General features: G+C 38.2%; 1 protein-coding gene across 3 annotated transcripts in view; it reads right to left on the bottom strand.

Annotated features, from left to right (window-relative positions):
- Positions 1-24,308, bottom strand: part of TENM3 (teneurin transmembrane protein 3) — a 2,290,771-nt gene that overhangs the window by 1,407,089 nt on the left and 859,374 nt on the right. For all 3 annotated transcript variants that reach the window (XM_054701057.1, XM_054701061.1, XM_054701058.1), the window contains one exon: positions 3,598-3,638. The gene's annotated coding sequence lies outside the window, so the exon portion shown is untranslated. The remainder of the gene's footprint in view (positions 1-3,597; positions 3,639-24,308) is intronic.

Below are 24,308 nucleotides of genomic sequence, written 5' to 3'. Positions count from 1 at the left end.
CTCTTTCTTTTCCCCATACTTAGCCAATTAATCACCAGATCCTATGATAATCCCTGCTTCAATCCCAGAGAGTTCTCTCAAACTTGCTACTGTGCTCTATCACCACCACTGCATTAACATATGCAGTCATTCTCCCAGCAAATTGGAAGAGCTTTATTGCCTGCTTTCTTTGCCACTCCCACTACAAACCACCCTCCACAAAGTCATCAGGGTTATCCTAAAAAATAATCTTGAGCTTAGGTTTTTGAACCAGACTTTCTAGGTTTGCATCCTGACACTGCTACTGTCTTACTATGTAGTTTTGGACAAATAATGCACCTGCTCTGTGCTTCTTTTCATTGATGGAATAGAATATTAATAATAGTGATGGAGAGTAGTGATATATATATAATGCTTAATAAATATATACATACATATATATATATAAAAATACTTAAAATAAGTCTGGCATATAACATATGATCAATACAATTATATATAGGTCACAATGTGACCTATTGTGAAGTCACCTTATGTGACATTTCCTTACCTGAAAACCATTTCTTTTGATACCAAATAAACATGTAACAATTAAGTGAAGCTTACTACAACCCCCTAAAAGATTGAATGCTTCCTTAACTGGGATCTTCAAAACATGATTTTACATTGTTACAGAACATACCAAATCATAGGTCATCTGCAGGAGAACATAAGCTTTAGGTCAGATTTACATCAGTATCCCCAGAATGAACAGATAACTGCAGAACCTTTGATGCAGTTCACTTTATCATGGTCCAAATGAAGTTTTACAATTTTTGGAAGCATTTGGGATAGATAAAATCATCAAAGGGCAATGTCAGATTGAACAAACATGAAATCAGAATGTAGAAATAACCTATGAGCATTTAGGCTGAACAAAATAGACCTTCTCTCAACCTTTTGGAATTTAGGCTAAGGAAGGTTCCCAAACTACTGTTAGAACAACAACTGAAATATTAATGTAAGTCAACTCATATTGAGCACAATTTCCCTGACAGTCAGTCCTCAAGATATAATTGGATGAAAAATGAGGTACAAATAAATTCTAATAAAAGGCAAACTCTAAGTGATACAATAAATGCCCTGTCAATGTTCCCAGACTTGGAGACTGATGGGAAGGATTTATTAAAAGTACTGAGGAGAGGAATCAAGTATACTTCATGAGAGACTGATATTTCGTTCTAAATTGTTAAATTAGGTTGACTATGATTTGAGCAGATGCAGAAAATAGGGGAATGATGTTCCACATGGAGGACATAACATATTAAGGTATCTTAGTGTAACACTGTTTATCATATTCAATCCAAGGAGCCAGGCGAGCAACCTTCTTGGGAAAAGATACCAACATAGCAGGGGAAATAATGGGCATACGGTCACAGAAGGGACCGCTGTCCAGGGCCAGGTGAGAGCGATTATGAATTATCACACCTGGAACATCTTTGCATTTGATTGGCTTTGGAACTATTATAATTGGTGATTGAAAGAAAATGCACTGAACATAATCCACAAGGACACTTCTTAAATTTGGAGGCAAAGGGTAACTTGGGTAAGAGAAAAACAGTTGAGATAGTTTGGGGCTGTGCCTTTAACAATTGCAAAAATCAGCAAGAGACAATTTCACTTAAGATAGAACAGGAAACTATTCAACATCACCCCCACCCTCCATTGATGGAAGACAGGCAGGCAGTAAAAACACAAACTCATAACATGAAATGCTCGCAGGGATAGTTAGCACTAGCCTCCATGGGGGAAGCTTCATTCAGTTGTTCTCGCAAATTTACAGTCCGTGCTTCCAGTAAATTCATTAAAACCAGGAAATTGCTTAATTAGTTTAAAGTGACAAACTCTTCTAAAAATAAATGTTTGAACAACATGGGTTCCAAACAAATTTATCACAATCAGAACAGTACACCTATAATGACTAGAAAATTAATTCACGATAATAACATGTCAAATCACATGTTTTGTAATGTTGCTTTCCTTCTAAAAAGAAACTAATTGGTTTAAAGAGGGTTGAATTTCCACTCATACTCTTGACCAATAGTTAAATCACTTTGAGAGCCTCCTGATTTATTTCGAACCCGCTTTGTCCTTTCCTTTATTGCTAAACAATCAACCAAACAAAAAACATTATAGGTGTTATTGTGGATTATCACACTCCAAGGAAGCCCTAATGTGCTTTAGGAATCCAAAACAGAATCTAGTCCAGTCGCGATGTGTTAGCATTATCCAAGCTCAACGCTTTCAAAAAAGTGTATAAAATCTACATATTCAGACTTCATTATGGGCTGTTTTACCAGAAAAATTCACACTTTACTAATGTACTAAATTGAATAAAATTATTCCCATGGATATTTATTTTAGAAAACTAACAAGCCCAAGAATAGTGAAATAATTGTTACTACACAGGATCCCCACTACTAAAGCTTCCTGATCTTCCTCCATACCCAGCCCTGACAGAAGGACTTGACCTCACAGCACTCCTTCAGTAGAATTTGAAGAAGCAAAGACAGTCAATAGTTCAAGTCTATTCTGGTAAATAAATAATGAATAAGGACAATCTAGATTTGAGGACATAAAAGTATCCTGAATGCTGAAAATAGCAGTACCCTACCACATGTACATTTAGCATATTCAGTTTAGCCACCCCCAACAAGTTTAAAAAAAAAAAAATCTCTCATAGCAGATTTCTGATTTTTGGAGAATGTAAGATGCCCTCTTTACCTTATTTCAGAATCTACACTTGCAGGTGGGACGTGGCCACAGGAAAGGGAGGGAAGGAAGCTGTAATGGTTTGCTTGTTTCACATCCCCAGAAACCTTGGGAAGGGTGACTGGTCTGGTCCAGCCTTTTCTGCTGGTGCCTCCTCATGACAGCTGAACAGCGGCCACACCAAATTGTACAACACATGCCTTAGACTGACCATGCTTGGGTCATATTCATGATTAGCCACTGATTTGCAATCTTAGGGTAGTTTGTGGCATATTTTAATTATTGAGCATTCACTGGGGGATGCATTGAATAAACAACAACTTCAGTAACTCATCTGAACAGTATTATAGTATCATTCTCATTGGGTCTAAATAGTGAATTAGTACATACATTAATTATTAACAAATTATACAGTAGTGTTCCAAAAAGGACATATATTATACACATAAATATCAAAGACATTGCTTACGATCAGTACCATTTCAGTGAATACAAGTGAATTAATCGTAAGGGACATGCAGATAAAAAATTGTGTGGTTTACTATTTGAAATTTTCTAAACTGAATTTATTTAATGTTTATAATAATAGCATTCATACCATGTTGCATGACTTATTGAAGATTATTTTTGGCACGTGAGTATCATAAATCTTGTAAAGGACTACTTTCTAGGCATAGATGTTCAGAGAATAAAGCTCTATACCAAATTTGTAAATTTACCAAGAAAGTATCAGTAAATATCAAGGATTGTTTTGGAAAAAAACATCGCTCTTAGAATTATTTCTAGGTTTTACATAAAATGTAAAAATAAACACATAGAATATGTTAGCAATTCTCAGTGTTAGGGAAGGGATATAGATTTACTTACAAGGAATCTAGAAGCCAAAAGAATGAAATGCCGTCAGCAGCCTGCAAATTAATAACAACAACAAAACCTAAGATGATATTATTTTACTTAGGTCACTTAAATGAACAAGAAAGAAAACATTTGATGATACGATTTATGATCAAATACTATACATGTATAGCATTGATGACATGATAGCAACAGTACCAACATGCTAATCCTTCTTTCTGAGGATTAAACTGTGGCATACCCTATATCTACCATTTATTTATTTATTTATTAAAGATTTATTTATGCATACAAGAGCTGGGGTATAAGCTAGAGGCGTGGGGGGTGAGAGGATTCACCAGAGACAGAGTGGGGAACAGAACAGGCAGATTGACTGAAGTACACTACTGTAGAGAGCAGCGAGCGAGTCAAGAGAGGTCTTCTGCGCCATGTGGGTTGCTCCCTGGCCTGATGGGGATCAGACTTGTGCTGCAGAGGCTGCGGGCAGCTGCACAGGTTGCATCTTAACCCCTTGCGCCACCAGGGAGGCCCCACCCTTTTTTTAATGGTCTATTCTTCCACATATTAAACACTTCAAGCTGTCAATTTGTTTACATGCATGCCGAGGAAAACAAACAGAAGATTAATACAATAATTGAGAGTGAAAGAGTGTAACTGTATCCTGAACTAGCTTCAACACATATTCAAAAAGTCAATGAAGATCAAAGGGAAAACAATTTACTACAACATTGTGGTTTGCCCACAAGCATTTTATGAGTTGTATCTGGATACAATACAAGACAATCTACAGTCTTTCAGCCACCACTGATGTAGCCTTTATAGTTTGGGTTGCAGAAATACCACTAGGGTGTCATATTGATGTCTGCTCTGCTGTTTTGACACTCTACCCAGATGCTCCGATTTTGCTTCAGTGACTCAGAGCCGTGTCTGAATGCCTCAAAGCATAGGCAGAAAGAGTTATGAAGGCAGGGTTGGAGTGCAGTGAACCAGCGTCACCTGCACTGATTTGAAATCCTAGAACCGATGTGAAAACAGCATGGTGGTCCTGACTGGATGCGCATATGGCTGCAGGCAAAATGGAACCCACAGGAATTCAGACTTTTCTCACTCACTCGCTCTCATCATGTTTTCTATACCACAGTGGCTCAGTGCAATAATTATATGGACAAAAGGTACTAAGTATATGGAGAGATGTGCATTTTTTTAAGAGACGATCATTCCCAAATGGTGTCCATTAGACATTTAAATGTGTACTTATATAGCATAATGTTGACATACTTAGGTTGACCTATATATACATATGTGTGTATATATATATATAAAATACACACACACATATATATTATACATGTACACAAAAATATACACATATATAATCAGAAGACTTAGCAGTGGGTTTTGTTAAATATCTTGTCTCCTTCATCTATGGAAATTACCAAGAATGTGCTGATACACAAAACATAACCACAGATCTTTCATCTAGGAGGAGTCTCCAACAATAAGATGAGTTTTTAAAAGGATAGCAGCTTTTGTGCAAGCTGTATGTCAAGATACTTGACAGAGTTAAGTAATACAATTGCAAAGTTAAATAACAGAAGGGAGAGGCATTAAGAGGCAAAGAAAAGATAGAAAATTCATGTTTTCAGATGAGGGCCGTGAGGAGGAGGGGAGTCATCTAAGGAGGGAGACATAAGAACCCTCCATAGTTAACAGAAGCTGAAGAGAGATTGATTTGAAAAGAATAGGGGCATAATCATGGTGTTGAATAGCGAATTCAATAATGAGCCTGATTCTTGGAAATGCTGATCCGGAGGCGGGGCCAACAACTCTGAGAGTGACATGTGCCATAATTTCCTCAGAAAAAGAGTTACTACCCTCACCTCTGATGAGAATAGTCTCCATGGCACCGTTTCAGAAGCCGTGTTGAGTAGTAAAATTGAGGTGACAGGTGAATGTAGAAGTCTGAGAGATACATGAAAGTGATAGGATTTCCAGAGAACGCTGAAAGCAATGGAAACACCCCACAAATCAGACTCCAGAGCTCTCTCGGAGCGTTAGGATATGGTGATCATTTGTCTTTGGTGGAAGAAAGCTTGATGTAGCTCTGTCCTTTGCAAAGACCTCAAGTACAAGTCCCTGAGAGGAGAGGATATCTAAAAGAAGCTTGAAGTATAGACAATTTGAATTGCACAAAAATAAGAAATGGTGCTGAGTTTGTCCCAGCATGTTTTAATGAACATCCAGTAGAAAGTTAAGGAGTCTCAGTGTAATCACTTTTGATACTTTCCTTTCACAGTCAAACCTAATAATGGTCTTAAGTAGCAACAGGGCTGAAGGGGCAGGTGACTGGTGCAGCACAAAGTCTGCTGAGGATGTGCCCTACAGCCCCGGTGACTGGCGGGAGGTGGGGCATGTGTGAACAGGTCCAAAGCTCAGCTCTGTAGGCTAGAACATGTTATCAGCTTGTAAGAATTGTTGTTGAGTTTCCTATGCTACAATGTGTACTTCTGATCTTTTATCACACCACTCACTTTTCAATTCCTCCCCCTTTGCTTGCTTCCTCTGTTCCCTACTTTCTGTAGAAGTTTCTAGAAGTCTATCTACATACTTGAGCTGACCAGCCCCTTCAGAGTAAAACTAAGCTTTTCTCAGGGTGAACTACACTTTGTATGCTAAGAAGGCAAGTACTGTTGGCTGATTTTGTTCATTGTCCCACTGTCTCACTGACCCAAATGCTGTAACCAACACCATTCACCACATACCCACAGACATCTCTACCTCTTTTCTCACCATTTTCTTAAACCTATAGGAGTAAACCTGAGATAGTCTGTGTGTGATGATCCAACATCAATAAACCATTCTCAGTCAATGCTGAGTATATACGTATATTCCAGGATTACACTTTAAATTTTATTATTCTAGAAAGAGGCTTTTGGAAATTAGCCTATCTAAGTTTATATTTTGTTCCCAAATTATATTGCCAAATCTTTTGGCATATGAAAATTGATTCAATGAGAACATTTGTGTAATGGAGAAAAGAGCACAATCTATCTGAGATCTGTTATTTGTCTCAATTGCTTAGATTGTTTCCATTTTTTAAAATTAACAGAATGATGCTTGGCATCTGCCAGATATAGCTCTGACAAACAGGAAGACGTGACAGAGGAGGCTGGAATGTGAATTGAGTACTGACTTCATCAGGGGTGAGTCTTTCATTTAAATTGCAAAATTCACTTATCCATTTGACTCCCCAATTTAGATGCATTCATCATCTTTGCCATCATCTTTGATTTTAAGTTGTCCTTCTTAGAGTCCAGGCTCATCTGCTACCCCTTCACACTCTTGACGTCCATGGCCATCATTCACCATCCCTACACTACCTCACTAGGTCAACTGCCCATTCATTCATTCCTTCATTCATTCACTTTTGTGTGCTCCTCTGAATTAGGCATGGGGTTGATAATAACACATATTTATACTTTTTCTTAATATAATGAGTTTATAATCAACTTGTAAACATGAGGATATTTTCTCATGAAAAGTTATAAAAGGGAAGACTGTGATTAAATTCCACACGAATGCTATAGAGTTACAGAAGTTATGAGACAGAAGGGATCATTACAATTTATATATCAAATACAAACTCTATTTGGTATAGTTCTAGATGTTGGAAAACTGAAATTAAAAAAAAAAGATCAAATCATATATAGCTTTCAGCTGGAGAGACACATGTATAATGTTAGATAGCAATTGATGCCAAGGGAAAAAAAATAATGCAGGTGAGGGCAATAAAAATAGCTGGAGAGAAGTTTCAATTTTAGATTAAATGGCTAGGGAAGTTCTTATTGAAAAGATAATATTTGAATAAAGACCTACACAAAGTTAGAAATGGGCTCACGTGACTCTGAGATCAGTACACCAAAAGACCTTGACATGAAGCATGCCTAGAATATTAAAAAAAGAAACCTAGGAGGTTTACTTAAAAGCCAATATCCTTGGAGAGTTTCAGTTAGAAAGATGGCCTGATCTGATTTCTATTTTTACAGGAGTAGTTTTGGACATATGTCAGGAGGACATTGTCGTTGAGCTCATGAGGGCAGAATCTGGAACAACAATCAAGATCCTAGCCATTCATCCAGGAAAGAGATGGTGTGGGCATGGAACAGGATGGTAGCCATGGAGTGATGACCAGATGGCAACTTTTGGAGGTATTTGGAAGGGAGAACCTAAATTGTTTGCTGACCAAGTAGATATAAAAGGGGTGGGAGGGGAGAGACATCATGGATGAAGTCAACAATTTTGACCTCCACAATTGGAAAACTAGGATTGTGGGGGCATCTTTAATCCAGTTGGAAAAGACAGAATGAGTTCTGAAGGTGAAGGTGCAATGGACTATTGACAATGACTGAAATCTGGGGGTATGGAGGCTCCCAACTGACAGCGGTACCAAAGATCATTCTTTGCTGCTTTAGAAATTTGTAGAGATTAGAAATACAGAATCATCTTTTAAGGCTCTTGGAATTTTTTTTAAAGAAAGTAGAGAAAGAAGAGAAAAGGAAGCAATAGTTCTCTCCAGCAGATTTCAAAGGCTTCCTCCCACTGGCATTCAATGCTTTGCTCTGAGAGGTGGAAACACGTAACTTTGACTACCTCCTTAGGCTTAAAGAATGTGAAGAATCAAATACCCTCTTCTAGCTTCTACTCTAAACTCTTATGAACAGCTACTTTTCTCCAAGAAAAGTAGGATTCAGGTTCCTCTCTACACACTCAACACCCTTCCTAGTGTCTTCTCGAACCCAGCCCTAACTCACTGGCTTGGCTCTGAAGCACCTCATGGTGATGCCTCATTTTGCCTTCAGTTTCCTTTCCCACACCACCTTCTGGTCCACTGTGTTCTGTTTCTTGGTGCTCCCCAAGTGACAGAATGGTTCGCCTTTCTCCTGCTTCTCCTGGAGAGACAGGAGGGTGGTAGTCCACTATCTGCTCCCCATCAGGGTGATAGTCCACTTCTCTCTGCTTTATTTCTTCAGAGCGGGTATAATAGCATGACTACACTGGCAGGAAATGACAAGTGTATGGCTGGATATTTAAAATATCTAAACAAGTGCCTTCCCCATCAGAAGGCACGGCATTCCTATGACATCTTTCCTAAACTGAAATAAGGCAAAGATGCAATCACCCTTCATTTCATACAGGAACATTTTTGCACATTGCAGACCCAAAAAATAATCTAGCACATCATACCAAATAACACATCCCACCCAACACCACACTCACGGGTGGCACGAGCACGCATGTGGGATGAACACAGCCTGTGCACGGGGCTTGGGAAGGAGCCTGGTGGGGCCCTCACGCCCATGCGAGTTTCGCTTTTCCAATTCTGCCATAAAAGTGAAAATCCTCTTCTGATCGCTCTTGATTAACAAAAACAGGCACTAATGTAAGTCTTCACAAAAGCAAAGTTTCTGGAGCATGAACTGGGGGGCAGTGGCAGAGAGTTGTTAGAATATTGCCCAGGTATATCAAGTATTATAGATTTACTATTAGTAATTATTATAAATATAGTTAATAACACTATTCAATTTATTCTTTCTCCTCTCTGCCTTGCTTCATTCAACTCATCAGGTGGAGCTAATCCCTCTTGGGGGTGGGGATGGTGACAAGTAGGGACATGAGGGCAGGGCAAGAAAACTATCCAAAGGAAAAAGGAAAGTTAGTAGTCAACTGCAAAATGGCTTATTTTGAATGGGATAAAATAATAATAAAAATATTTTAGAGGTAGATGAATTTGCTCTATTTTGTGCTAATTGGGCATGTAGACGTCTAACTATTGAAAACAACAATTCGGGGACCACTGTTTGCTTTGTGAAGAGTATCCTACACTGTACAAAATGGATTGATCTGAGGTTGCTTTTAATTTTGAAGATTCCCAACCTTATTTAGAGTAAAATCCAAATAACAAAAATACAATGCTTATATTGCACTTGAATTTTTTTTTTTGCATTACAAATAAAAAATAATTTCTTGTTAGTGTAAGAAACTGCCTTAAAACATAATTTAATTGAACTGTGTTTCTTATACTTTATTGGCTTGTCTTCTTCCCAGAGTGGAAAGAACATTGTATTTGGTGATAAAATAGCTGAATAACTAGAGGAAAATACTTAACTGTGTCATCTTCACTGTATGAATGGTATAAGAACTATTTTTGACTTGGGGCAAATCACTTGATCTTGTCGCATGGTGTTTTTTTTTTTTTTATTAACTCTCTGCAAATTAGTTTTTTGAAGTTTATCAAGGTAATATTTATAAACTTCCCTGAAATCCCTAGCTGAAAGACAAAATGTCATGCAATATTACTTGTCTAAAAATGAGACCTTTTGTAAGCCTTAATTATAATTTTAAATTTCCTTACATTAAGGGATGTGACTCAATCAAACTTCATGAGTATGAACTGTCTGTGCATTGTAAGTTCTTTAGGACAAAGAACTGTGTTATTCGTTTGTTTTTCTTCTTCTACAGCATATACCTCCTAAAATCACTATTGTTGATGACAGCAGCACTTGTTGTAATAGTAATTAGAATGATAGCAGAGCTCAAGGCACAGAGCACATCAAGACAAAGTTAACATGAAACTAGTTGCAGTCAAAGAAGCCAGTGTTCAATGTTGAAGCAGAAAATATTAGGAGTTGAAGAGTCACCGAGTAGTGGGGAGCAGTGAGGACCCTCAAAGAGCCAGGTAGGGCTGTAATTAATTGATTAATGTCTTTATTTATACAACTCAAAGTGTAATAGGCTTATATGGGTGATCCTACTTTTAAGTATAGTCTCCAGAAAGCTTAGGTTTCCTGCCCTTGTGTATACAGTCTATGATTATTATTGAATGGAATTATCTTACTTGTTTCAGATCTATGGGTAGCCAGTTGAAAAGAGAGTTACATGTCCTGGCCTTCCTGGACAATTTGGGAAGAATAATCTGAAGTTATTAGGGATACAATCATGTTCCTTAGATTCATATCTGAATTCTGTTACAGCGGATGACATCTGAAAGAAAAAATACTTGGAGAATGATGTCATCTTTTCCAGTTGCTGGGAACAGATCATGCAGGGAGGGAAGTTTCCATCTATTTCCTACTTACATTCATGTTTCCAGGTTTTCTCTCTTTGTATAATAAAATAATTTAAGCCATTGTGTTTGGATGTTACTTATTTATGTATTTATTTATATTTTTCCTCGCTTCATCGAGATATAATTAACATACAACATCAACATCGTGTCAGTTGATTTGGTATGCATATTTACTGTAAAATGATTATCACAATAAGGTTCACCAAACATGTCCATCATCTTAATTACTTTGTGTGTGTGTATGTGTGTGTGTGTGGTGTGCTTGCGTGCATAGCAAGAACATTTAGGACCTTCTCTCTTACCAACTTTCAAGCATATCATACAGCTTCTCACGCTGTATAATAATCACAGTGCTATACATCAGATGCTCAGAACGTATTCATGTTATAGCTGAGCTTGCATCTTTTGACCAGCATCTCCGCATTCCACCCTGACAGGCATCATTATTCTCTATTTCTGAATTTTTTAAGTACTACATATAAGTGATCTCATGCAATATATAGCTTACGCTGTTTGGCTTATTTTTCTTAGTATGATACCCTCAAGGTCCATAGGTCCAAACAGGTTATTATGAATGACAGGATTTATTTTCATTTTTATGGAATATGTGTATGTGTGTGATATGTATGATATATGGCATATATGTGCTATATGACATATATGTGTGTTATATATCCATTTATGTCTATATTATCTATCATCTATCTATCTACCTACCTACCTACCTATCTATGTATCTATCTCACATTTTCTTTATTCATTTACCTATCAAAGGACACTTCTACTTTCTATTTTTTCCATGTCTTGGTTATTGTGAATATTGATGCAATGAACATGGGGGTTCAAAGAGATCTCTTTGAAATCCTAACTTAATTTCCTTCATTTATATATAGTCAGAACTGGGTTGCTGGATCATATGGTGGTAGACCTAGTACATTTAATTTTTTGAGAAACCTCCCTACTGTTACCCATAGTGGCTAATTTACATCTCCACCAAGAGAGTACTAGGATTCCCTTTTCTCTCCACCCACACCAACTCATGCTATTTCTTTTCTTTTTCATAACAGCCATTCAAACATGTGTGAGGTGATAGTTATTGTGGTTTTCATATGCATTTTCCTGTGATCAATGAATTGATAATTTTTTCATGTACCTGTTGGCCATTTGTATGTCATCATTGGTAAAATATTTATTTGGGTCCTCTGAAAATTTTTTAACTGGATACTTACTTTGTTTGTTTATATTGTTGAGTAGTATGAGGTCCTTCTATATTTTGGACATTAACTCTTGATCTATTTATACAGTTTGCAAATGTTTTCTTTCATTCTGCAGGTTGCCTTTTCAAACTTTTGGCTACTTTGTTTGCTTTCTAATGTTTAAGTTATGTTGTGGTACAGGCAGAAAATTTACTGTACAAACAAACAGACTTATAAGAGTGCCAACGGGTATGAGCGGCAGTTGTGCCAAGGCAATAGGCATCCTGTCCTGAATCCAAGAATGATGTGCGTTTACTCTAATTATGTGCCCCTACTAGACGGCAGGGGAGAATGTTTCTTTTGCTATTCTCCCGAATGCTTAATGAAAGTGGATTTTACTGATGTTCCTAAATAATTCTCTCTAAATGGATTTTATAATAATTGAATCACACTTTAACTGCACTAAAGAATCTTGCTATTTAAAGGAATTGTATGGTGATTCCTATTGCAAATTGGATAATGGTAAGTAATTCTCCCCACCCCAAATTTCTTTTGTAAGCACTGTTATAGGTTGAAATTACTTAGTTGCCAGTACATTTATACAATAATTAGTACCTAATAGCTCTGCAAAGAATATTTATTAACCAAATTCGTGACAATATGTTTGGAGTTGTCTTTTATTCTTTTCCCTCAAATCCCATATTGAGTCCATCAGCAAATCCAGCTGTCTATTCCTTTAACATATATTCTGAATCCGATCAGTTCTCACTGCCTAAGACCAAGGGACATGACTTCTCAACTTGTCTACTCCAGTGACCTATAATTCTGCCTCATCTGTGGCCTATTCTTCAGACATTTTTTATTTTTTATTTTTTTAAATATTTTTATTTATTTTTATTTTATTTTTTTTTTAAAGAGGCACTAGACTTGGGACATTTTATTTTATTTATTTATATTTGTTTGTTTGTTTGTACATGCACTGGGTACAGTCAGAAGTGCGGGAGGGTGAGAGAATTCACCAGAGCCAGAGCAGGGAGCAGAGCAGGCAGAAGGACCGAAGTACACTGCTGAGGGGAGCAGCGGGCGGCAGGAGAGGTCTGCGCGCCATGTGGGACCCTCCTCCGGTGGCCGGGGAGCATCCGGGGATCGAACCGGCACCGCAGAGGCCGCGGGCGGCTTCGCAACCCAGCGCTCAACCGCTGCGCCACCGGGGAGGCCCTCTTCAGACATTTTTTAAATCACAGGTCATGTCAACATTTCTACAGGTGCCCTATCCGGTGGTGCAGGGGTTAAGCATAGCACTGTGAATCTATCCGCAGCCTCTGCAGCACAAGTTCGATCCCAGTCAGGGAGCTACCCACATGGCACAGCAGACCTCTCCTGTCTCGTCCACTGCTCCCCTCAGCAGTGTATTTCAGTAGATCTGCCTGTTTTGCTCCTCACTCTGTCTCTGGTGACTCTTCTAACCCCCCACACCTCTGTCCTGTACCCCAATTCTATATATAAATAAATCTTTAAGAACACATTCCTACTTGAAACCATCTAACAGCTTTCTATCACTTTCAGAGTACAATAAAAAGGTTATTGCAATTGTGCAAAATGTCTCACTTGACCTCGCCCTGCCCTCATTCCTCTGAAACTTCACTTCCTTTCTCTAAACTAGAGTCAATGCCTGGTGATTCCTGCATATCACAGAGGCACTTGGGAATCTTCCATTTGTTTACATAGCGCACACTTTTGACTTCATTTATTTCTTTGGTAAATATCACCTCTTCAAAGCGACCATCCTGCATCATTTCATCTAAAAGTTAAATCTCTTATTTTCTCTTCTGTTGCATCTTTCTTCATAGCCCTTCCTCATTTTTGATGATAGGATTAAATGTATCATTGAGTTCTCCTTTTCGAAAACTGATCATTATCTCCATGAAGGTAAGCACTTTTTTTCTACTATATCTGAAGCATTTAAATAAGTGCTAGCATAGAGTAGGCATCTGATCCCTTTTAGCCGGAAGACTATAGCAAACAATGAATATGTATAAGGAAATACGTATTAGGTCACATATCAGGTTGAAAACTTCAAAAACAATACCGATACTACGTTTCCAAATACTAAAATAAAAATAAAATCTGTCTTTCAATCTCTCTGAAAACGTTTGATATGGGAGCAGACTGCATAAAAATCGGTATAGTCAACTGGCAAATACTGAGGGCTTGAAGGCAAGAAAGGAGAAACTGCTGTTTATTTTAACATAAATCTTGAAGGAGTCTTAGACTATTCTCCTAGAATGCATTGTTCTTTAAAGAGTAGAACTTCCTACTTTTCAACTCTGATTAAAAGATGGGCTTTTTGCCATACCCTAAAGATGACCAGATTAGTTCTTTGTTGGTTAATGGAAGGCAAGGGGTTCCATAAGTAGGGGGGAGGCTTCCCTGAAAGATTCCCTGTCCTGCTTCCCTGTCGAGGCCAGTTGGGAAAGAAAAGCAGTAGCACTCCAGCTGATCTCAATCGGCCTGAAGTTGCCCAGGGAGGAAGGCTGATCTCTAAGTGGTGAAGCCCCAACCATTTAGTGCTTTATAGACCATAGCCTATTGCACTCAGAAGCAAATAGGCAGGAGGCCCTGACTGCAGAGCACTGATGGAATATGCTCCCTGCAGCTCATCCACATAGTAGCCAAGCAGCCCCCTGTTCTGCCTTATCTGTAGCTTCTGGATCTTGTCCAAAGGAGAGCAAGTTGCTTAACCCGATAAATGTATGACATTACTGAGCCCAGTGTCCCTTCTAAGTTAGAAATGTACTTAGTTCAGGACCAGCCTTCTGATGGGCATCATGACACTTTATTCCATATAGAAATGCATTTGATGCCTCCCTGCAAACAGTGAAGTTATTAATAATGTTGTATGCCCTCCAAATAAATTTTGACATGTTAGTTTTTGAAAAGTCAGAAACGCTGTTGCTAATGTCTGAACGGAGATTTCAAAAGTCAGAACTTCAGTTTTTAGTAAGAATCCAGGTGAAGTTTCCTTTTTAAAATGTCCACAGGCGCTGTACAGATTGAGGGTCCTGAGATGTAGGATGGCTGAGCCACTCGTCAAAAGCCAAACAATTAGTTAGGGGGTAGAACTGTCTTAAAATCCAAGTCTGTACCTGAAGACGTGTGGCCCTCTGCCTCTGATTCACATAGTATGTAAACTCATGTTACATTAATTTAAAAAAAATATTCCCTTTAAAAATGAGCCTAAGAGAAGGGTGAGTTATGATCCAGCTCTTGATGACCTACTCCTCATGTTTGAAAATATTTGTATATAGATATAGTAGTGGTATCTCTGCTTATGTGATCATTTGTTTTACACAACTGCCCAGGATCCTTATCCTCAGTTGCAGAGGAGCATACCGAGACTCAGAGCATTTAAGTAGTTTGGCTGCAGATATTAAATTAATGGGAGAGCTGGGACTGGGTTGCAAATTATCTGATGAGTGTCCTCAGGGTGCCATGTCACCTCCTGCTATTGTTCCTTGTGGCTCTGTTTTGCCTAGCACCTCTATCTGGGTTAGAAGCCTGCAAGTTGGGACTGTAGCTGGGGCACACAAACCAAAGCTTGACCTTACCATTCATTTAAAAATGGCTTCACTATCTGCAACTTCTGCAGCATGAGTTGGATCCCCAGCCGGCCAGGGAGCTACCCATGTGGCACAGCAGATCTCTCCTATCTTGCCCGTTTCTCCCCTCAGCAGTGTATTTCAGCAGATCTGCTTGTTCTGCTTCCCACTCTGTCTCTGGTGAATCCTCTCACCCCCCACACCTCTGGCCTGTACCCCAGTTCTTGTATGCATAAATAAATCAATCTTAAAAAAATAGAAATAAAAAATGTCTTCAAAGCTCAATAACAGAATGCAGAGAAATGTAACCAACACCAAAATATAACACTGGGTCTCTTTTTATAATACTGAAATATTAATATTTTCTAAATCTGCATTTATCTCTAGTATTGTTAATGACACAAGCATCATATTATGACAAGAATAATACTATCAATCTCAGCCTTCTTTACACTGGGCAAGTGAACTTTTAAATGCAACAAAGATTCAGATGGATTCTTACTTTGCAAAGGACGCTTGGATATGTTCATAAAACAGTTGGACCTGATGGTCCAGATGTGTTAATGTACAGGAGGGCTTTAGAGCTGTGTTGTCCACAGGCAGCATTTGAGCCGTGGAAATGTCATCATAATTGAGATATGTCATGAATGTAAAACATTCCAGATTTTGAAGACTTTATACAAGAGAAGAATGTAATACAACTCATTTATAATTTTCATATTGATTAGTATTGAAAAGGATGTTTTAGATGTATTGATTTAATTTGCATTACTAAAATTGAGTTCACTTGTTTCTCTTTTTTTTAAATAGTGGCTACTAGAAAATTGAAAATTATGTATGTGCTTTGCTGTGCATTTCTATAGACTAGTTTTGCACTAGACATCACACACAGCTCAGGTATGCTTTTTGTCCTTGCTAGAGAATGAGATGAGCTTATGTACATGGAACAGTTAGTAGAGAGAGGATATATCTGTTTGAGTGGCAAATGATTGGTAAGAGAAAGTAGCATCTCCAAATAAGCCCAGAGAAGGGGAAAAATCAGTGTAGTCTACCATCCTGGGGGAAACTGAAATCCCTGCATGGGTTTGGTATACAAAGAGGAGAGGTTGGTTCCACTGTCAGTGTCCAGCCAAGAAAAGGAAGAAAAAACAATTAAAAGATGTAAAAAAAAATGTAAAATAAAATACTTTAAAAAATAAATTAAAAAAAAAAAAAAAAGCTGGCAGCACCACCATGAGAAAGGTGACTTATTTTTATGAGCACAGAAAGGAAAATTACTCAAAACAATGATTTTTTTTTCTGATTGTCTTTTAAATCCCTGTTAATCAATACTGGCAAACCAAACATGCAACATTTCAGGAAGTCAGTTGACATCCGTTTTCTATTTCCTAAAAGAAGTAACATTTGTTGGTCACAACTGGAGATCTCTCTGCCTGTTTCTCTCTTCTGAATTCAATTTGTCCCTTTATTTCTACAAAATCACCCAATCTGAAACAGCTTTGCAAATCATTATGGGCTTTCAATGTTATATGGTTCATTGCTCCATGCATTTGTTAAAATTTCTGCAAGTGGAGAGATAACCTAAGGACATATAAATTAACACATGTAAATTCATCACAGATTCTAGTTTGGGTTATGAAATCAGTAAGAAAAATAAATCAATTTTTAAACTTAAATTAAAAAAGACATACCCAGAAGAGGTAAAACTGATCATCTGGCTTGTTTCAATACGAACTTGTGCTGAAACCATATGTCGGAGGGAACACCAGAAACAGAATCAGTAAGGAATGTTTTGTTATTCAATTTGAAATCAAAATGGTAGAGAGGAAGCTATGGTTTATTCTACTCTGAGAGAGTTGTCTAATTTATATGAAACACCAAAATAACGAAGTTGTTTCTGGGTTATTGGCCTCTTAATCTTGTATATTAATTCAGGTAATGCACCGCTACCACTATCTTCTATTTAATTATTTTTATTTATGTACCATTAAGCTCCATTTTCATTACATTTGGAGTATAAAAAAAGGACAAACCCAGGGTATTTGGGCAGTGCCATCACCTCATTTACAATCCTCAGAAGACCCTTTTCTTGGTGGAGAATATAAAAGACAGTCCTTGACATTCTTTCAAAGTGGTTTTTACTTCTTTAATTAGGAGTTTCAGGCGGGACCTTCTGCTTGAGCCTTTAACCTTTTCAGACTCTGCTGCCTCACTTCCCAGCTGATTCTGCCCAAGTTTGTGCTGAATACATCCTTGATTTGCAGGAAAGCCGCTTTCAGCCCCTTTCATATTCTGCCATAATCCCTTGATAATTACAAAATCTCTCTCTGTAACAATAGGCAAATCCAGGAGGAATTCAGTAGCTATGCCTCACACGTAAAATTGTTCTTGAATATCTCAGCTGAATTTGCCTCCCAGGAGCCCCCAACTTAGAAATCAGTCCTGTTAGTAATGCCGAAACAGAGAAGCTCACGGGTTATGATGACAATGGCTTTGTGTCCGTGGAAAACTACTTAAATAAAGTAGGGCAAAGCATCTTCCGATGAAAGTTTGTTTAATAGTGAATCTATCTCCCCATGAAAGCCTCAAGACTAGGATACAAATTCCAAATTGCTTAAAGTTCCATCTGGAACAAATTCTCGTTCTTCCAGATTTCAAGTTACAAGGGGTTCCTATTTCTCCTCCCTCTCTTTGCTCTTCTGTAATTATTTGTGTTTGTATACTTTTTTCTTTCTCCCCTTTATTCTTTCAGTTAGACATAAAAACCATCTTAGAAATTCTTTAATGCCACAAATTCAAGAACGTCGAAGCCATGATTGTCAAATTGTCCTGTGTTTGGTTATTGGCAATTTATCTTCTGGTCCAGCATCAGTAATTGGTGATAATTTCTGATTTAGGTTGGATTTTTCTAACATGCTTTCCCTTTTTTTTTTTGGCCATAAATCACAACATGCACATAGAACTTAACTACATTGACAGTGGGGAATGTTTTAAGTTCTCACTCAACAAAATAAAGGAAAATGCCCCTGCAGGATTTTTCTAGTGGCAAATACATGACACATTTCCTACCGTTATCTCAATTATTGAGGTTTAGTGCGTGGGTAGTGAAAATGTACAGCTCTCAGTCGCCTACTGTCGTAAATTTATGTTGGTCCAATAGTATAATAAAGGAATTGACTGAATCGAGAGCATAGAATGTTACAAAATGCAACTTCAGGTTTTTTGCATTATGTATTTTTTAATCTTTCCAATTAGGCTGAATTTTTGAGGAATTAATGCCCTTTTTTCGTGTGTTATCCTGCCCAATGTTTAAACACTAAGCATCGTCTATGATAGCTTTTGATTTTGCATGTTCTCAAAACACTAGTAATTTCATGTCAATGTCATTTCTAAGACCAGTGAAAATACATACAGAAAAAGAACACACTCATGCCTTTTAAAGGACAGTAGATAAGGTAGTCAGGAATATTATTGTGGGGCTCAAGATTGTTTTGCTCTGCTTCTCTGTAGGGTGAAGTAGAAACAGGGATTTTCAGGCAGATCATGCAAGGAGACATGTCAACTTCATCCTGCAGTCTTGAAAATCTTTGATAGGTAAGGGGCATGTCAATATCCTAACAAGACATTAAACTAGAGGAACACATGTCAGGTTAGGGGACTGGGCCTTTTGAATCCTTCGGATCCCCAGAATTTCCAAGGTGCCCCGGCAGAATTTCCACAGAATCAGGAAATAGACTGCTAGATGATTACTACTCACCCTAGGCTGACAGTGCTCTGGAGTTTATCCAGACTGTGGATTCTGAGAGTAAAGAAGACCTATGGTACAGCCTCTGCTAGAAGGGGGCTGTAAAGGTCAACTGACACCCCTTTGGTTAGTTATGTCCACTTTCACAAGATGGGATGAAAATGGCATAGGACTGAATTCAAGCAAGTAGAGCCAGAGAAACAGTTCAATGTCATCATTACTTGGAGTAATGTAATATAAATAGCAAAGAAAAACGATTTACTATGAGCATTTATAAACCCAACCCAATGGGCTTTTCATTAAGCCATTCACGAAGGGGAACATGTACAGAAATATGTTTCCATTGGCAAATGCTTGTTAAATCTCCTAAAGCAAGTTTTTGCTTTACCCCCTGCTTCTAGAGTGTTCAGCTCAATCCTATAAATTGGTTGAGGTGGGGAAAAAAATCAGTTCCTTAGGTCCTTGTAAACATTTCACTTTTATTTTTAGAAAAAAAAAGAGATTATTTTTCAAAAACTGCAGGTGTGAGGAAACTAATATTGAAAGTCTCCAGTGAACTGTTTTACACCTTACCCCATCAGAGTGCACTTGGACTCAAACAAATTGGATGAAAATCACAAACCTCATAGCTGCAGACACTCAAAAGCTTATTACAGCTGAAAATGAGTAAAATGTTACAGCCACCAGGCCTATTACAATAGAGAACAGATCTGCCTTATGCTCAAATATAAAAGTAACTCCATTATAGCCTCCACATGGACTCCCGTTTAACCCAGGCTTTAAAATAATGGCTCAGTGTCTAATTTAAATTACTGGTTGGAAGAGAAAACTGAAAGTGTTTACCTGTGCAAAAAATCTTAAATTAATACAGAAGTGATGTTAATTTTATTCAGTATTTACATTCATATGCCAGGGTCACAGTCTCTCCCAGGATCCTGTTAAATTTTAGCTTAGATACTCAGCACAACTCACTTGTACACACTCTCCCAAAACAGGCACTGAGATATAGTCTCAGTTAACCAGAAGTATAAAACACAAATACAGTGCAAGGGCTATGAAGAACTCAAGTGCAAGCAACACATTTTTTAGATTTTCTAAAAGGTAAAAAGGAATTGAAATCTACATGAAAATATGGATCGAAGTAATTGGGACAGATTAGACTTCCAGCTGAAATCAACCTTAAGATCCTTCTTCTAATTCCTGTAGAGAAGTCAATTCTGACTCCACAGGAAGGTTGCCAAGTTTCAGGAAGAAAAGTCTCCCTTTGACACATTAGCTGCATACACAAACACACACTCTTTGCACTGCTAATAATCCTATGAATGATGATAAAAGAGACATCATTTATTACTAAGATTTATCAGATTTGTGGTAGGATTTGTGAAAGAAATAAAGTTGGTAAGGAACCACACTCCAGATTAGGCCTTAGGACTATGGGATGGGGGCCTCCCTGGTGGTGCAGGAGTTAAGTCTCAATGTTATCAAGCTATCTGCAGCCACTGCAGCATGAGTTGGATCCCCAGCCACGGAGCTGACCTACATGGCCTAGCAGACTTCTCCTATTTCGCCTGCTGCTCCCCTCAGCAGTGTATTTCAGTAGATTTTCCTGCTCTGCTCCCCACTGTCTGTTGAGTCCTCTTACCACCAAACCTCTGGCCTACATCCCAGTTCTTGTATACATAAATAAAAATAAATCTTAAAAAAAAAAAAAAAAGACTGGGATCGACTGTGGAGGCTTTGGTGGTGGGTGTGGTGTGGTAATGACACCCGAAGGGGGAGATCCTATACCCATTTATCACAAATAATGATCTAAACCAATATCAAGTAAAAACAAAACAAAACAAAAGAGATTAGACCTTCAAAAAAAGTCAGAGTTATTGAACTTCTCTTTGCTCTTGCTTTTTCATATTTAAGGTGGTCTGACTTCCATCATCTTCACTGAGTTCTTATGAACTTAAAGTTTATGTTTTTTTCCTAAACAAATGCTAATAACAAAGTAACACTGATTCTTTGAATATCCTTAAAGTCAGTCTCCAATAATTTCATGTTTTAGAATTTTTTTTCAGGACTTCTTTAAGATTTTCAAGCTATTTTTGCGCATGAACATAAATACCTTCAGACCTTGGACTAATATGAACAATAGTGGAAAGATTTTTTTTTTTTTAAATTGTGGATTACTATATCCTGCATGTTACCCAATAGCAAGAATATTGGAATTGAAAGCAAATTCCAAATATTTCATGCTGAGATGAGGAAACACAGACTAAAAGGGACTAAATAGTTTCTAAAGTTACTGACAAGCCTAAAACAGCATAAAGACTTCCCAATCATCTGGTAATGTTTCTTCTGCTCAGCCATATCTTTATTTATGGTCAACTTTCAAATAGAGGAGTCTATAATTTTGTTATCACTGAGTAATTTATTGGTAAAACTGTGTTTCCATTAGTGAGTATTCTTTCCATATGCCAGGAGAGATATAAGTTGACCTCTGTTAGAGGTTTCCATGATGTAGATAAATACATCTGTTTCTCTGATATATTTGAAAGTGATTAAAAAGAAAATAGACCTACACCATTAGCATTAACTAAAAACCAGGACTCTATTACTGGACTCATGCATAATTTTTTACAGATTTTAGTAAATTCACATCATCTAAAAACCTGCTTAGCACCAAACCTCACCCCCTTTATTGACAAGGTCATTGAGGGCAAGAAAACAAAGATAAACCTGGGGCTGCACCTTGTATTTTGCAGCCTTGTAAGGTCACAGGAAACTCCTGTTTCCTATGACTATTTACTCCACTATCTAATAAGTCATTTCTATTGCCTTATGCACTTGCCAATATATTGAATAAGAACTGCTTAGCATTTACTTGTATTGAGCACCCGATGTACCCCCAAGACAAGCAGTGGAGGGGCAAGGGAAGCTGTCCCTACCAATGGGGTCCTTAGGGCAAGGTCTTGGACTTGGAAGAACAATAGTGTCAAAGATAGGAGTCAGAATTGCTCTCAGGTCACAGCAAGTGAGTCTTTAAGCGGACTACTGGAAGTCCAGGACTACCAAGTCAGGATCCAAGGGGTGAAAGTCCACAGAAGAGTGGCTTGTAATCAGAATAGAAGGGTATCTGAGCAAATCTTTGAAAAAACATGGATCTGATGTGAGTCTTTTTATGTTCGGGTTGATGGGACACTGTATCCATTTAAATCTCTGGGTGGCCTCCGAGAAAGCAAAGGTGAGAAAGACACTGGCTACTCTTCCATGGCCAATGGAAGACCACCTGGGAAGACAAACAATCATGATGCTAAATGTGGGAAGATGTATGTCCATAACTGGATGCCCAGGACAGGAGACCAGTATTGTCTGTACTTGTTTTCTTTTGTACTATCATAGATCAGCACAGCTTCAGTATCTTAAAACAATACAAATCAATTGTCTTTACACTCTGGATGTCAGGGTTCAGGAATGGATCTGACTGTACTAAAATCAAGGTGGTGACAGGGCTATGTTCCACTTGGAGTCTCTAGGAGAGGATCCTTTTCAATTTCTTTTTCAGCTTCTAGAGGCTGCTCCCCTTCCTTGGTTTGTGACCCCTTCCATCATCAAAGCCAGCCATGGTAGTCTGAATATCTTCCTCCCATCCTATCTCTCTGACTCCTGCCTCTTTGTTTCACATACAAGGGCTTTGTGATGAAGTTGTTCCAGCAGATAATGCAGGACGTCAACTGCATTATCTTGAATTTAACCACATCTCCAAAGTCCCTTTTGCTACAGAAAGTAACATATTCACAGGTCCTAGGGATTAGGGTGTGCACATTTTGGGGTGGGTCATTATTCTGCCTACCACATTGTCAGAGGAAATCAAGGTGGTCTAAACTGTGCGTGCGATGATGCAGGCGGAGTTTTGTAGAAAAATGAGTAGATTTGCAGATAGCTAGTGAATACATTGGAGCAATGGAGGAAGGATGAAGCACAGGCAGAGAAAACCCTACACAAAACAGAGTCAAAAATCTTTCATGCTTCACTTCCTTGTTAAATATACAATCTGCCCTGTAAGCAAACTCCCCTGACATTCTCAGCCATTGTGCACACTACCAGCATCTGCTACCCTCCTGGAGATTTTCATAGATTAATATCATATTTCCATAACTAGTTAAATACTAAGGTTAAGCCTGCTGATCTATTCAAAAGGTTCATTCTTCTTTCTCTCTCTTTAAAAATGAATACACCCTTTTCTCTTGTTGAGAGTTCAAACATCTTTTCATCATTCACAAGAACCGAATAATATGATTACAAACAGCACTGAAATACAATCTGTGTCCTCCTTAAGTCAACAAGAATTTCCAATGTCTCATCCTGTTGATTTGCATACACTCTTTACAAAACAACCCCCTCCTCTGGTGGCCTACTTTGAGTTCTAAACTTTCCATCAAACCAAATGGATCAGATGCAATCTATTTTTATTTGCTTTCCACCAGCAGGGTCAACATACTCCTGTCTCCATGAGGAGTGTGTGAAAGTGAATCAGAAGCAAAAACAGCAGGGAGAATGGGGAGCAAGGCTCGGTGAGCCCGTGATCACCCCTTCAGATGATTAACAACCAACTGTCAACAAATACTGCATCTGGCTTGCTTCATTGGACTCCCTGTGTTACATAGCTTAGGGATGGAAACATTCCAGCCCAGCCCACACACCATTTGCCAAGGACTCCTGGACTAGAAACGCCATGGGGTCAGGGAGCCCAATCAAAGCTTCCTCCATTTTGCCTCCATTGCATAATCCTAAAGTGGCAATCACGCTCCACTCCAAAAGTGGTTTGAAATGTCTAGATGGTTCCTGGTTCAATTGGATGAATTTTTCCAGGAGTACTTACCAGGATGTCTGAATCTGAGAGTTATACAGATATTTTTTTTTTATCATTTAGGGAGTCTCAGATCAAGTTAGATAATTGCAATGTTTCCCTAAGAGAGTTGATGTTTTGTAGTAGACATACACCTGCTTGTTCTTAAATATCCCCCCGGTAAGAAAAAAAGCACAAATTTCATTAAGTCTCAGAGGTA

Source organism: Talpa occidentalis, unplaced genomic scaffold, assembly GCF_014898055.3.
Source record: "Talpa occidentalis isolate TD23 unplaced genomic scaffold, MPIMG_talOcc4v2.1 talOcc4.4, whole genome shotgun sequence".
NCBI lineage: Eukaryota > Metazoa > Chordata > Mammalia > Eulipotyphla > Talpidae > Talpa > Talpa occidentalis.
The sequence above is the reverse complement of the archived record's forward strand: the minus strand, read 5'-3'. Positions and strand labels throughout refer to the sequence as shown.